Source organism: Anomalospiza imberbis, chromosome 12, assembly GCF_031753505.1.
Source record: "Anomalospiza imberbis isolate Cuckoo-Finch-1a 21T00152 chromosome 12, ASM3175350v1, whole genome shotgun sequence".
Lineage (NCBI taxonomy): Eukaryota > Metazoa > Chordata > Aves > Passeriformes > Viduidae > Anomalospiza > Anomalospiza imberbis.
In genome coordinates, this window is record NC_089692.1 from 8130056 (window position 1) to 8144846 (window position 14791).

A 14791-nucleotide genomic window follows, 5' to 3' on the forward strand; every position below is an offset into this window, starting at 1 on the left:
TCACTGTACAGAGAGCTTATGTTTTGGTTCTGCTTATTACTTGAGCTTCTGAAAAGCATCTCATTTTATAACCTTAACAACTATTAATGTAAGCCACAAGCTTTTTGCAAATGTACATTCCAACTATCACCTTTCCCAACTATGAAGATTCAAAGAAATCAGGGCACTACCATTGTTTATTCAAGAGACTCAGAAGGTTTATCAAAGGTTTTCTTTTCTTTTGAAAGACACAACTAATGTTGCCAAAGAATTCCTACAAACTTAGAATTTAAAATGTTACAAAAAGTGCTCTGAAAGGAAAATTAATTGGAAGGATTCATACTCTAACACTGCTTGCTGTCACTTTGCTCTTAATGACTGAAGTGTTTTTATAGTTTTCTGTGTTCTTCCTTAGTGCTTTATAATTTGATTTCCAAATCCCCTGAGAGCTCTGACAAACCTGCAGGGTGTTTCAAGGATGTAAAGGTCAGAGCTGAGGACAATGGGCATGGAGTGTGCAGAAGACAAATCTCAGAATTTCTTGCTTCAAATCTGTCACTGACACACAAGCTAGGGTCAGTAAAGCACAAAGAGAAATCTTAAAGGAAAATCAACCATGGTGGCAACTTCCTAAGGAAAAACCAACTTTGGTGGGAACCTCTTAAAGATATTAGTGTAATTGCCAGCAGAGTCCAAGTGACATTCCTTTAAAAAAAGGAAAAAGACAGCTTTCCCAGAGATCTGCTGCACAGAAATCAAACAAGCTTCTGAATTTCTTGAACAAAACTCATGTAGTGGGAAGCCCAAACTGTGACTTGCACACTTGTCTCATGTGTAACACTTGGAATCTAGGGAAATCCTTCTGTGCTATATTCCTGGACTCCTTCCCACCCCATCCTCCAAATAAGTGTTTTTTCAGCTAGCTCCTTCCCTGCCCTCACACCAGCCTCTAGTTTTGTGACATGATATTGCTCTTTTGGGCTAGACACCATATGACCTTCCCTGTGCTGGCTGGCCCCACAACTGTAAAATTAGTGCCAGCCAATCTCTATCTTAGGGTTCCTAGCAACTTTATTATCTTTTTTATTGTTTAATTAACAATCACTTCTTAAGAATAACTGTAATACTATTTAGTGGAACAGGTGCTTTAACTAGTAAAAAGTCTATAAAGAGAAAAATCAATATCCTACCAGATGTATGCAGAGGATGTACCTTTCAACATCACAAATTCTCTTTTGGGAACCTGAAAGTATTCTCTGCTGCTTCTGCATGATGTGCCTCAGTTTTAATTCACTTGTTATTCTTTGCTTAATCAAGTTCATTTGTAGTATAAATGTGAGCACCATTATGCTAATTTCTGCACTAGACATGCAAATATATAAACATTTGTGTGCCAAATTATTAAGGTTCTGTCTATAATGTTAGGCCCCTATTTACTATCTATATTTTATGTCTTATGGATTTCTAAACATTTAAATTTATATCAGTGCTGTCACATATCTGCAAGCAGAGACAGTTTTATGAGCACTAAAAAAGCTGCAACACACAGCCACTAAATACTAATGACATAAATGGTATCCACTAATGGTCTCTATTTTTATTACAATGCAAAACTTCAATACATTGCAATTACCATTGCTCTAAGGCTGAGCCATACACACTGTATAACGCCAACTTCCATCTCTATAGCATAAAATGACATTATTTGTTGTTCAGCCCTGTACTGCAGATGTTGACTGAATGCTCAAGTCAGCAGTTGGAGCTAAAATTCACTCTATTTACAAAGTCTTACTGTTAACTAATACCCTAAATTGTCAGATATGCCAATGCATTAGACATTTTTCAAAGCCTGCTGCACTAATAGCATGTAAGTGTAGCACACGTCTTCTTGTAGCTGTCAACAGCCCAGGAACTTTGCAAAGGTAAAGCATGTCAAAAAAGGGAATTATCTTAATATGCTTCTGTGTTAAAAAAAAATCTCTAGTGAGTAGTTTTTCTAAAATATTGCAATACAAAAGTGCATTCTGCAGAGCTTACTCTCTTGTAACTGGGTTTTTTTTTTCACCTTTTCAATGTTAAATTTTAAAGTCTTCATTCATAATTTCAAGTGTCTCCTTTTATTTCAGCTACCAAAGAGACTAAAGCTTCCTCTTAGAACTTTGAGACAGTGGAAATCTCAATGTTCATAAAACTGGATGAAAACAAGTGCATTGCAAAATCTCTCCTACATGAGTAGAGGTATTAATTTCATTTCATCAATGCATTTTGCTTGCCAGAAACTTTCACCAAAATAAAGAATAGCTAAGTTCTTCTCTCAGACTTTCTCAACCTGGTTCACCTCACATGAAACAAGTGCAATTAGATTCCCTCCCATTGACTTCAAGAATAACCTCCAGAATGCTGAAGGTTTTGTTTGAAACAGGAGATATTTTTCCTATTTCCATGCAGCTGGGAAGTCATTTACACAAGGAAAACACTGGAGACAAAGTAGGTGTCAGACTGGGTAGCATTTTACATGCATTTTCTGACACAAGGCAGACAACAGAAACGTGCACACAAAATATTTCCTTCCAAGGGCTGGCGAGTGCAAACAGCAAAATCTAGGAGACCTTAGTGTAATTACTACAGAGTTACCAAATACTCCTTGTCCCTAAAAACAAAATCCAATTATCATTCAGCTTTTAAGCATGGAAAGCTATTTCACCTGAAAGCAATACTTTCTTTCAATTTTCTCACTCAGCTGACAAAATCTGAAGTCACACAACTGACTAGAGAAGAGCACATGATGTAAAATGCATACAGTAATTATACCTAAATCTTAAAACTGGGAATACTGACATAGAATTACTTTTTTTTTTTTCTTCCTTTCTCTGCCAAGAATCCTGAACATAGCAAGTGCTCTCTAATGCAATCTGAACCTACTTCAGTGTCCTAATCTTTTGACTAAATAGGTTTTATAAAGGATCCCAGTTAACTAGCTCTGTTGTACAATTGCAACAATAAAACATTCAAACTGAAAATTAAATGGCAGTTTTCATTTCAGAATCCAGAATTTCTCAAAAGAATAAATTAATTAATTTAAAGAACTGTAGAAAAACACAGCTTTTCTAAATAAGTAAAATATGCTATGCATTTTCTCAAAAAGGCTTTAAAATAAGAATTTTAACATAATAGTTCATTTTTGAAATTCAAAATGTTCAGGGGCAAGTAATTTTTAATCCTCTCTACACATCTTAACACTTGAAACTAACACAAAAACGAAAATTAACAAATTAATGAACACAAAAATTAAATATTTGAGTACGTGAAAAACATTTTTCTTTAATTATTCTCAATTTTTCTTGAAGAAACTGTTGGGTAACTGCAACCAATTTTCAGGAGTATTTTGGACCTTTTTAGATTCCATCTTTGACAATCTGCATTGTTCACAGTAATTCTTTCTCCTTGCTTAACAATCACATGGTAACAAAGGAGGAAGTAAGCTCTTTGTAATAAGACCTTGGACAAAAACTGAGGGTATCAACTTGAAAGAAAATGTTAACTGTGTTTCAGTTTGTAAGTGTAATGCCCCCCTAGAAAAGTAGCAATAGCTCATGGATGGGCTAAAACCAACAAGTGCCTGACCCATATTTTGTGTGTGGTTTTTGCTTTTTAGTGTGGTTTTGTTTGGTTTCCTTTAGTTTCATTCCCTCTTACTTTGTTTTCACAAGTTTGCCCTCATAACTCTCAATGTGACAAAGCCCAATGTCATTCCCCTAACAGACCACACTTGATGAGGTGCCTAATTAAGAAAGCAGCTGCCCTAAGAACTAATATCAAGGAGAGAGAATGAGACACCTGCAGAGGCCGAGTCAGATGTCTGTCCTCGAGAGCTCCCAAGCTCCTAATGCAGGTGTCTCAGGATAGCAGAGTTACACGGTCTGAAACCAGCCCATGACTGAAATAGGGAGTTCTGGTTCAGCCCAAAATGTGTACATTCCATGAGGGCATGAAAGAGAGCACAGGTAAGGGCACAGCTGCTGCCCAGGATCAGACTTCCAAAGCTCTCCATGGGCATTACAGACATGCCCAGAGCAGCAGGTCTGGTGGGTTTCCCGACTTGCCAGATGTCTCTGGGCATGTCTCCCACCCTGTTGCTCCAGTCTCTTCTACAGTAAAAAAGAGCATAAGCTCCTGTGGTGCTCATCTCTACCTGGGTACACGCAGTGAAAACATTCTCCTTCACTGAAAGAATAAAAAAACATGGAAAACAGTAAGAGGCTTTCTGCCCACTTCTGTGGATGGTCAGTTGAGCCCTAAACTAAAAGACTCCTGGCCCTTTTCCCTCCTTGAAGTATTTGGCTATAGTTTTGTTTTAAAGTGTAAAGACACTATTTTAAAAACCACTCTAGGAAGGATGGCTGGCTGTATCTGCATTCCTTCCAAAGGGAATGGGGTAGAGTATTTACACCCAAGGCAATGGCTTTTTAAGGTGTTTCTTCTGATTATACTATAATGAAATAGCTATAATACCTGGAAGCTTTAGACTTCTGCCTTGTAACCATGCAGATGAATAGCTTCAACCTTTGCAAGAAATTGCAGTAGGAATGTCAGTTTTATTCCACAGTTGTGTCTGAACAGACTATTAATAGAATACTGATAAATGCTACAATAGCTATTCTTTTTCCTCCCCTTTTGCTTTTGTGCTGTCGTCAATACCTATCCTTCCCCTGGTGCTGTCAGCTGATGCCTGTCTCATAACTCTTGGGGTAACAGCGTTAGGCGAAAAAGAAATTAAGTTCAAATAAAAATGCCAGGTAGAATCAACATTATGAGATTATGGACTGAATTGTTTTCTGAAGAGGCACATATATGCAGCGCTATACCACTAATGACCTACAAAGAACTTACACATTAAAATTTAATTGCTATATTATTATTTAACAGAAGGGGAAAGATACTAAAGCTGAATTTGTTTCTTTTTCTAGAAGCTCTGCAATTTTTAATGGCAAGTAGTAACTACATCTTCTCTATACATTTCCTGGGGACTGTGTAGGTAGCACCACACACCACACCATGTTCACATAAAATCAAAAGGTGTTATGAAGTCTTGGTAAAATGTGCACGTGGGCTGGTAGGACATTTACCCAGGCCTTTGCCAATCTGTGCCATTCTTGGGCACATGGCTGCATTTGTACAATTCTCTCATTTGTGTTCACTCTTGAGTAGTGAATCTAAAAAGAAAGGGAGCTGCCACTGTTGGCCCTGTAAGTAAAAAGAAATCAGTGAGATTATGGAGAAGAGCACACAATATAAATACTACACAATGATTATGAAGAAACCAAAAAATCTGGATTTCTTGCAACTACTTGCAAGCCATGTAGCTAAAAATAAATGAGTATTTGATTATGATACCAACAGCCTCAAATTATCAGTATAGCATGCAAATAAGTGAAGTTGTTTACCACGTAACAGCAGTGTTATCCATGCTAATGTTTGTGTCACATATCCTAGCACCAGTCAGATCCTTCATCTGGACTGCAGCAGCTGCTATGCAGTCAGAAGCAAGCAGCTCCCAAACTGGGTCTTTCAAGGAAGCCAAATAATGAAGTGCCATGGAGAACAAATATATTTTTTGCTCCCTGAAGCAATGTCTTCAGCGAGTTAGAGGAAACAGCTCTGTCCCAGAGAAGCCTCTAAGGCTGTAACTGATGCTTCAACTGCTTTGAAATATTGTATTTTCCAGAGTTCTCAGACTATTAAGTTTGAAGCAAAAATAACACATGTAAAAGAAATTAAGAGAAATAAAATCCTCTTTTTTTCTCATAAATGCCTAAATAAAGTTGGGAAGAATGAGAAACACCTAGATGTTTGTCCAATCTGAACACAATCCAAGCCAGCAACAAAAGTCTCTAGCACATCCACATTTATAAGTAATAGTTCTACTAAGTAGTAAACATTTATCTTTTAAGATCATGGTGGCAAGTACTGTAGAAACATGCATGCATACATTTTAGGAATAGTTAACATTTGCTCATGACTGGAAAGCCATTTTGGTGAAGACAAACAGTCTTATAAAAATGCTTTAATAAAATCAACAAGGAAACTACAAATGTAGTATGTGTGAAGTGAGATAATCACAGAAAATAAATGTTGTGGTATTTTCAGGAAAGCTGAGTCAGCTGTGGCTCTGATAGTTGGAAATCTGGACAACAACAGATGGAGGAAATCCTGAGTGGTACTCACCAAAAGAAAACTGACTGAATTTCAGTGCACAAAGGAATGGACTGGACCCTATAACTGTAGTAAAACACTACTCTGAGACTGAAAAAAAAAAAAATTAGCAATGCTAATGGCTGAATGCCAGTGAATGCAAAAAGTATAAGAAATTATAAGGATGCAATAGTCATGGTGAAACAGATACCAAAAGAAGAAAAGAGGTCTAAATACATCTGGAAAGGCAGGTAAAATGGACAGAGGGTACCTACAACAGGGGCTGATGGGAAAGAGGGACTGGCAAGGTGCAGAAGAAACAAAAAAGTTGAAACCTTTATCAAGAGACACATATTAGAGGATTTTTTAATATAACTTATTGTTTATAAAATGCAAGGATTTCTGTTCAGCTGGGTTTTTTGTGCACTTATTTGCAGTTTTAGAGACTGTCAGTTTTGGAGATTACATCTTATGCATATTAGTCTTCCAACATATTGAAACTTTTTTTGACCTTTCACAAATAATAAGTGGTATTTTTATGTAAATTAGTCTTCTTCAATCTTTGTTGTGATATCAAATATCTTAAATATTGGGCATGCTTCCCATAGCAGAACTATTTCAAAGAATAAACAAACTGAGATTAAATATGGCTGCTATCTTTAATTATTTCCCCAAAACTGTATTTTAAATACTTGAAAATTTGCAGTTTTCTCTCACAGAAGCAATAGACACAGCACTTTTCACATCTCATAGCCACTCCCATCAATATCTGCTCCAAGAGAACTTGAAACGTTCAGTTCTGCAAAGTCAGGCTGACAGATTTTGCAAGACCCAATGGACCAGTGAAACCCTGAAGTGAGAGCCCACTGGCTAGGACCTGGTTACTGCTCATACTCAGCCTTTCCAGCCTGTGTTTATAACTAACAGGCACTTAGCTGCTATAGCTAACGCTCACCTGGCATCTTCTTCACTTCTCCCTTTCAAAAAACCCAAATATCTGAGATGTCTAACGAGGGGAATGGATCAGAATAGATTTAAAAGTGTCTGCACAAGGAAGGTTAAGAGCTACAAATCTCTCCACACAGCTCTGCACTAAGCAGTAAAGAGCTGAATTAAATGCAATAGTAAAGCAGAGCTGAACTTTGAGATGCATCCCCTCCACTTGCTCTGCCTTTCCTAGTAACAGAGGTTCTGCTCAAAAACATAAAGCCTAACTTGCTGGTATAAACTAACTTTAAATATGCAGTTATGACCTAAACAAAGTTTGAACAGTACATAGCCTCTGGGTAATCTTTTGAGCACATTTTGAGTTTAAATTTAGATTTTTATTGCCCTTGGAATGCTGAAATAAACTTTCAGTCCCACAGGTACAACTCCAGAAAGAGACTATATTAAATTTCTCTGTTCATGAAGGTGTGTGCCTTCCTTCTATTCATTACCAGGCATGCAAGTCACATAATAAAGCTGAGCTGGTTTTATTCTTATCCAATATGTACCTTATTATGCTTGACAGAATTCTGCAAGGTCAGTTCCCATTAGCAAGAGGTATCATGTAAGAGCTGAGCATCCCATCTGGGGTCTCTGGAGTTGGACTCACAGATCTGACACACCCAGGGCCTACCAGGGAATGGTCACACAGCTTGGTCTTTACTCCTCTAGCCTGGGATAGATATTTTCCATTTCCCTGTTTCTGCAGAACAACATTTAGAATTAACTCAAATCCAATCAAACCAATCAGCTTACTAAGATGACATTGTGGAAACACAACAGCAAAATTAAACATCTGAGGTTTGAAAAGGCCAACCTAGAATTTGCTTATTTGATAAGGAAAGAAGTCTTGAATACCCCAATATTAATATTATGCACCAGCCTCACACACATCCTACCAGCAAAAGAAAAAAGTGGGCCCAAGCAAAAGTAACAACCCTGATGTGGGAACAACATGACACACCATAAATTAAAAATTACTGTTTTGTCTGAGATTTCATCATCACTTCCCAAATCAAATCTGTCCTAGATTTAAAATAATTTAGCCAACTGGGAAACAGCAACCCTTCTCTTACAGGAAACTGAAAGATTCCCCATTTCCTTACTTGCTTAGCTGTAATGGAAGCAGCATTCCTTGTTTCCAGCATACCAGTGCCTAATGGAGCACGGGCCCAAGGCAGAACATTTAAGGTAACAGTTGCTAATGCAGTGAAGCAGAGACTGCTACACACAAGACCAGATGCAAACCATCATTTGTCTCAATAAATAAATAAATAAATAAAGTTGCTATGTAAGTTGGAAGTTAGGCAGATTCCTATAACCTGAAAATAGTCTTTAGGATAAGATGATGATAACCATGCTTATGACAAATAAACGAAATGTGGTGTGTCTTTTGATGCAACTTATTATTTTATTGATGTACTCCCATCAAATCTCATTCAGTTCTGCTTTTCTTTCAAGCAAACATCATAAGTCTTCAAGGCACTGGGATCATGCCACAAGCTGTAGGTACACATTGGTGGCAGAAAAAGTTTCATTTGTAGGAAATTTGACAGAGATTATACAAATCTTTTTCTGGTAATAGCAGCTGTAGCTGGTATAAAATGCAGTGTTAAATGAGAGTAGAGCATGGAACATTTTATAATTATAATTCTCCATTGAATTGTTTACTTTTCAAGGTGGCATAGAAGGAAATATTATGGTTTTAATCATGTTCATTACAGCAGAAGAGAAATTGTGATCTAACCTCTAAGAGTAAGTTTAAAGAAGAATCTGTTATTTTGATGGCTCATTTTTGTGATTTATATTTTGTAGTGGTTTGTGTTTTTTTGGTTATTTAAAGACAGAGAGGAAGTCTGAGGAAAAAGCTGAGAGATTGAGTATTTTTAAACACTGTCTGAGCAATATAATCAAATTGTATTGTCAGTGCTTCTCTGGTCTCCTTTACCCAGAGGAAAGTTTGTGGTTATTTTTTCTTTCTGTTTACAATGTAAACAAAAACTGGTTCACCTTCCATTCCTCTTCAGCTCCTAACCTACTAATTTAAACTGCCCTAGATGGGCCTCTCTTCTGCTGGTTTAGGGAAACTTCTTCCATCTTTTGGCTTTATTTCACACCTTTTCAAAGCTGTTGTTTTCCAAATAGCTTGCTCCTTGGTGTTCTGGCCCTTCCTCCTCTTCTATAGTAATTTGTAATTTAATTTTACATCCTTTACAGGGCTTTTGATTTTTTTTTAACTGCTACTGCTGCCTTTTCTTTATGCTTTTATAGATATTGACAACATTATGAATTATACTATACAATACAGAAATAAAGCTTGCTCAAGTTGAAACTTGCTGCCATTTTCTTCCAGTTTCTGAGACTCCCTAGGAATTTATTTTAAAATCTCCTTTAATCCTCCTGCTGCACTGATGTTTCCTTTCAGAAAAGGAGGACACCGTTCCAGCCACAAGAAATGACATAGCATGAAGGAAATGAGGAAAAAAAGTCCCAAGTCATGAAAGCAAAGAAGAAATACAAGTGAAGCAGACTTGAGAAAGGAATAAAATTCACAAACTGGAAGGGACAGAAAAGTAGGATGGAGCTCTAATTGAAAGGAATAGAGGACTGACTCTACATAAGAACTAGGTAGATCAAAGAAGGAGAAGTTGACCAAGGGAGAGCTGAACTAGTGGACACCTCTCACCTTTCAGCTCCCTTCATTATCCTCCCTTTGCCCCAGGGAGAGCTGGGAGCCCTCCTGACAAACCTTTCCTGGCCACAATCAATGCTGAAGCTCCAAAGTAAAGCATTCAGGACAGGAGCTGCTCTCAGAGGGTCACACAAGCACTGCCAGGGTGTGGTGATGGACCTGCCCTCCTTCCAAGGGTGGGATGAATATCTGGGCTCCAAGGAACACAAGTCAGTTCTTGTTCCCACAGCAGCAATAGAAAAGAAGATCTGTATCTAAGGTCTGCAAGTCGATGCATTTTGTGAATAAGTGCTTGCCTTCTTTCCTGCTGCTCTGGATGTCTGACTGCTGTGGAGGCAAAGCCCACTGCTAAGAGCAGCCCACCCAGCAGTGTCTGTCAGCAAAGAGAGCCCCTGAAACAGCCCCTGAAACCGCGCCGCTGCTCAGGGCACCGACCGCACCCTGCGCCGGCCAGGTGCAGCTGGGTGCCCCCCTTTCACCCCTTACAGAGCCAGTGTGGGGTTTTCTCAGGTCCTAAAGCTTCTTTCTACTCCTAAACACTGTTTTGGAGTTTTGGAGTTTTAGTTACTGTTTACAGTAACTAAAGCACTCTGCACTCATCAAAAGGACTGTTACAGTTAAATCAGAGCTCCCAGTTACAGATGCACTGCTGGATTTGCCATTCTTGACCACTCTCTGTAGTGTGAGCCATCAGCACTGAAACAAGAGCTGTGGCAACTCAAAAAACTGAAAAGGGCATAATTTTCTTCAATTATTCCTATGAAATGCATAACTGGAGTTTTAAAAACTATGATCTTTAAACATTCATCCTTCTGAATAGGAAGTTAAAAAAGTAAATCCCGCTGAGCATCACTGCTATACTTTAAAGATGAATCCCACAATAAAAAAAACTTCATATGGATAACTGATACATTTTCTACTAGGTGGAGAGAAAAAAAAAAAAGGATACCCCAAGCTATGACAAGTTTGCTGTGTAGGTGATATATGGTAGTAATTGACATCCTAACAATAGGAGACTATAAAGATACCTTGAAATTATTTTCTTTTCTATTTCTTCCCTATCTGCTTTTCCTCCTCCATTTCTTCAGTAAGGCAGATCTACCAGCAAGACAATTTAATCTTCCAGGGATAAAGAAAGGCTTCCTTGTCTAAGAAAAATAAAAACTTCTACTGGTCAAGGACAGAAAGCCCAAGAGAAGGAATTATCTCCTGACAGTGAGCTATGTTTTTTTATCTCTAGAAACGGAAGCAGCAGTGTTCTGGAAGAAATAACATTGATTTAGCTGGAATGTAAGGAAGACATCTTCTGCTTGATGTATGTAGCCTTCTGGACAAGGGTAGGACAATAGCTTGTATTCCCTGAAAAAAATACCTCCTACTGGGTTTTCTCTATCATTTAGTGAGAAGAATTTTATTCCCTTGTAACATTTAACTCTGAACCACGAGAAACTTCATGCTCAGTCATGAGCCTGGATAGATACTTATTTAATGAGCTACCAATTGGATAATGGATAATTATCCCGGGCTCTTTTGCCATGCATAACTGGGAGAGGGAAGAGTCATTGTCCCATCCAGTATGGATAATAAAGCAAACCACACCAGCCAAAGACACTGGTACAATTCACCTCCTTGGCAAAACAGACACAGAAACCAAACCTCAGCTATTGTATAACTTTACAACGTAGAGCAACTCTTTCCATGATTTTTGCTACTGCACCTCACAACATAGCAGTATGCCAGCCAGGTTCAACAATATTTACTAAAGTAAGTTATTAGCCAAAGAAACAAACTCACTCACTTGGGCTTATATGTAAACACAGACCAAGCCTAACAAGCCTCCACATCTGTCTTCACGAACATACTTCTGCCATCCACCTTAAAAGCACCTGACTGTTGCTTGTGATTCCTTCTAAAGGAATGTTCCACTTTTCAAAAGGCCACTTTTATCTGCTGGCATAAATAAAGAACTCTAGTACTTCTGTTATCTAGCTGAAGGCATACAGAGCTGGCAAGCTTATGCTTAAGTGCTTTAACTTAAAAATCAGGAAGCGCCTTGTTGCTTTCAACTCCATGGACACACTTTCAGCTTCAGTGTTTTGCAAAATGGTGGGGTCCTCAACAGAGTAACTAGAGATATCAGTATCTATCTCCATCCTTTCCTGAGGAGCCAGTCAGAGATGTGGGGAGCCAATATTTCAGCCAGAATGAACATATTACTGGTTTCCAGCAGAGATCCTAATACTGCATATCAACAGGGTTCTTCTAAACAAGAAAAAAAAATTAAGTTAGAAAAGGAAAAGCACAGCATGAACAACCTACAAAGGTAGTGGAGAAAACTGGAAAGGGCTACTAAAGGCAAGAATTATTTTAAGTTAATCTCAGAGATGACAGGAAGTCAATACACACAGGCAGGCACAAACTCAGTTAGCACAGCCAAGAGGCTCTCCTCCTGATTGGCAAGGCTGAAGTATTGGGCCTTTTGAGAAGAAAGATTACTAAACCAGTTAAAACTGAAAAGCTGCCCAACTCATCGAGGAAACTCAGCAAATGAGCAACTGCAACAGAAGGAATATACAAAAAATATCTCAAGATATAAAGGACTGTTGCACATTACTGATGTTGCGGACGTAAACTGCTGTGGCAAAGGGTTTAAAACTCTGCTACACTGGTCACGTGTGGCCAGGGCTTACCTTGCCTGCCCAGAAGTGCTCAGTGCTTCCTACCGTGTAACAGCCCCTTTGCTTCAAGCTTGCAGAAATGTTTCCATGCTGTACAGCTGTAGAAAGGAGCGTCTCATCATCCTCCTCTGCCCTGAGAACAGACACAGGGTTAGTGCAACCTGGTCGTGGTGTAACAGGAGGGAAACTGCCATAAACTGCAGAGGTAAAGGGCTGAGCAAAAAGCATCTGAGTCAGACAGGAGCTCACTCAGCTGCTCAGTGTACTACAGCCTTTGTGCAGAAGCATTCATTAGACACCACTGTAGATACAGTAAGACAGAGACACAGTGTGATGTGATATGCTGTCACCATTAAGGTAGGTTGTGACAGATATATTTGGAAAATATAAAATATATTCACACAGCTTCGAATTGAGAGAATACACATGAAGCCAACCTGAATGAAAAGCCCTGCCTTCTTTGGAATGTGCTGACATTGATAGCACTGATCAGACCAGCTCCTAATTATATCAATTTTTAAGCCATACCCCAATGTTGTATTCGCAACATCTTCAGCTTTTCTGAAAGCACAATACAGTAAATGAATATTAAAACATTAAACTAAAATTACTATTCTGCAGTTGATTTCTGATTATACAGGACTCATCTTCCCAGCTGCTGAAGCATAACCAAAGAGATTTGGCTGCATTTCCATGTTCTGAGCATAAAGCAGTCATGATCAAACCTGTGGGCACTGACTAGCTAGCCTAGAGAACTGCAGCTTCAGTTTGGTGTCAGGAGCCAACACTACCTTACACTATGACCATCTCAGCCACAAAGACACAAAACAGTCAGAAACAAAAATTGTGTTTGTCCTTGATATTGTGTTCTCCACATCTATTGTGAGCACTTCACTCATTTTGTCTTAAAACAACTCCAGAACAGTGCAAGCTATTTCCTTTCCCACACAGGACAAGTGTTCAAATCTTCAGTACCATCTGAAAGACTGCTAGTAAGCAGAGGAGAGGCGGTTTCTTCCTAAAAGCATTGACAGTTTCAAGATAACTATTACTATTTAAACAAATATTTTACTTGATTTGTTAAGTTTCAATGCTTTTTAATGGATTTTTTTTGTCTTCAAAATATACAAATATTTTAAAGAGGAAAATTTGTCATGGGACTAAAACAGGTTATGCACTTAAAACCCTACACTGATAGACATTTACATGGCAATCACCAGTTATCACTGGACCATTCTGTGACATTCCAGTTATTTAAAAAAAACCAAAACAACCAAACAAACCCACCAACCTACCTTTGGTCAACATTTTTTTGGACAATAGCATCATTCCACCATGTGTTTACCAATGAAACTATTGAATATCTCAAGTTATCCAGAATTCTTATATGATCTTGAAAACATGGCCAAAAGAACCCAGTTGTGTTATGTAAGACTCCATGAAAAAATTAAAATGAAATGTGAGAAGAAGAAATATGAAGGTATTTCTTCAAAAGTTCTGGTGATCTGAATAATCCTTGTCTCATGCAAATTTATCTATTGCTTGCAACAATTCAGGAAATGGAACTGGAATGTAATTCTGTGACAGCAGTTTCCCGAGTTCTGCCATAATTTCCCAAAGTCAGAATGAGTTGGAAGAATCTGCACTGCAACACAGCTATGCAAATTTATGTCAGCAGAAAAAACTCATTTAATGACCCACTGGAATAAAAAACCATATTTTCAAAACTGAGCCCTGGCATCTCTACTTTAAAAAAAAAAAGATCCTCCTCTTCCTGCTATAAAGGAAAGCTGATTTTTTTCCCAATGTATTTGTTTCAGAGTCCTTTCTTGTCAATAAAGTCCTTCCACTATGTATATTAGGAAAATAAATATTACTTTCACAGGTCAAAATGCTATGTTAAACCCATGCTTCAAGACAGTGATGCCTTAGTTCTGTAGAGGAAAAAAAAATAATTCCAAGTTTGGTCAGAGATGTGCAATTGTTCATGTACATGATAGGCTAAATGCAAAGCTGGTAGGTTTACCTATACTAATGCTGGTTAATTCCCAGCAGAGCTCTCAATTAGCTTAATCAAGCCACAAGAGGGGCCTAGGAGGAATACTGCAGGAAACTCAGTGAAGGTCTCTGCTCAATGCAGCATTGCAAGATTGGCCATATGACAAAGTGCACAGCTACAGGAATTAGAATCTCTGCTGTGGATATAATAACTGCTGAGCCTCATCTCACTCTTCTGGATAGAGCTGGTCCTGCCATTTCAAAG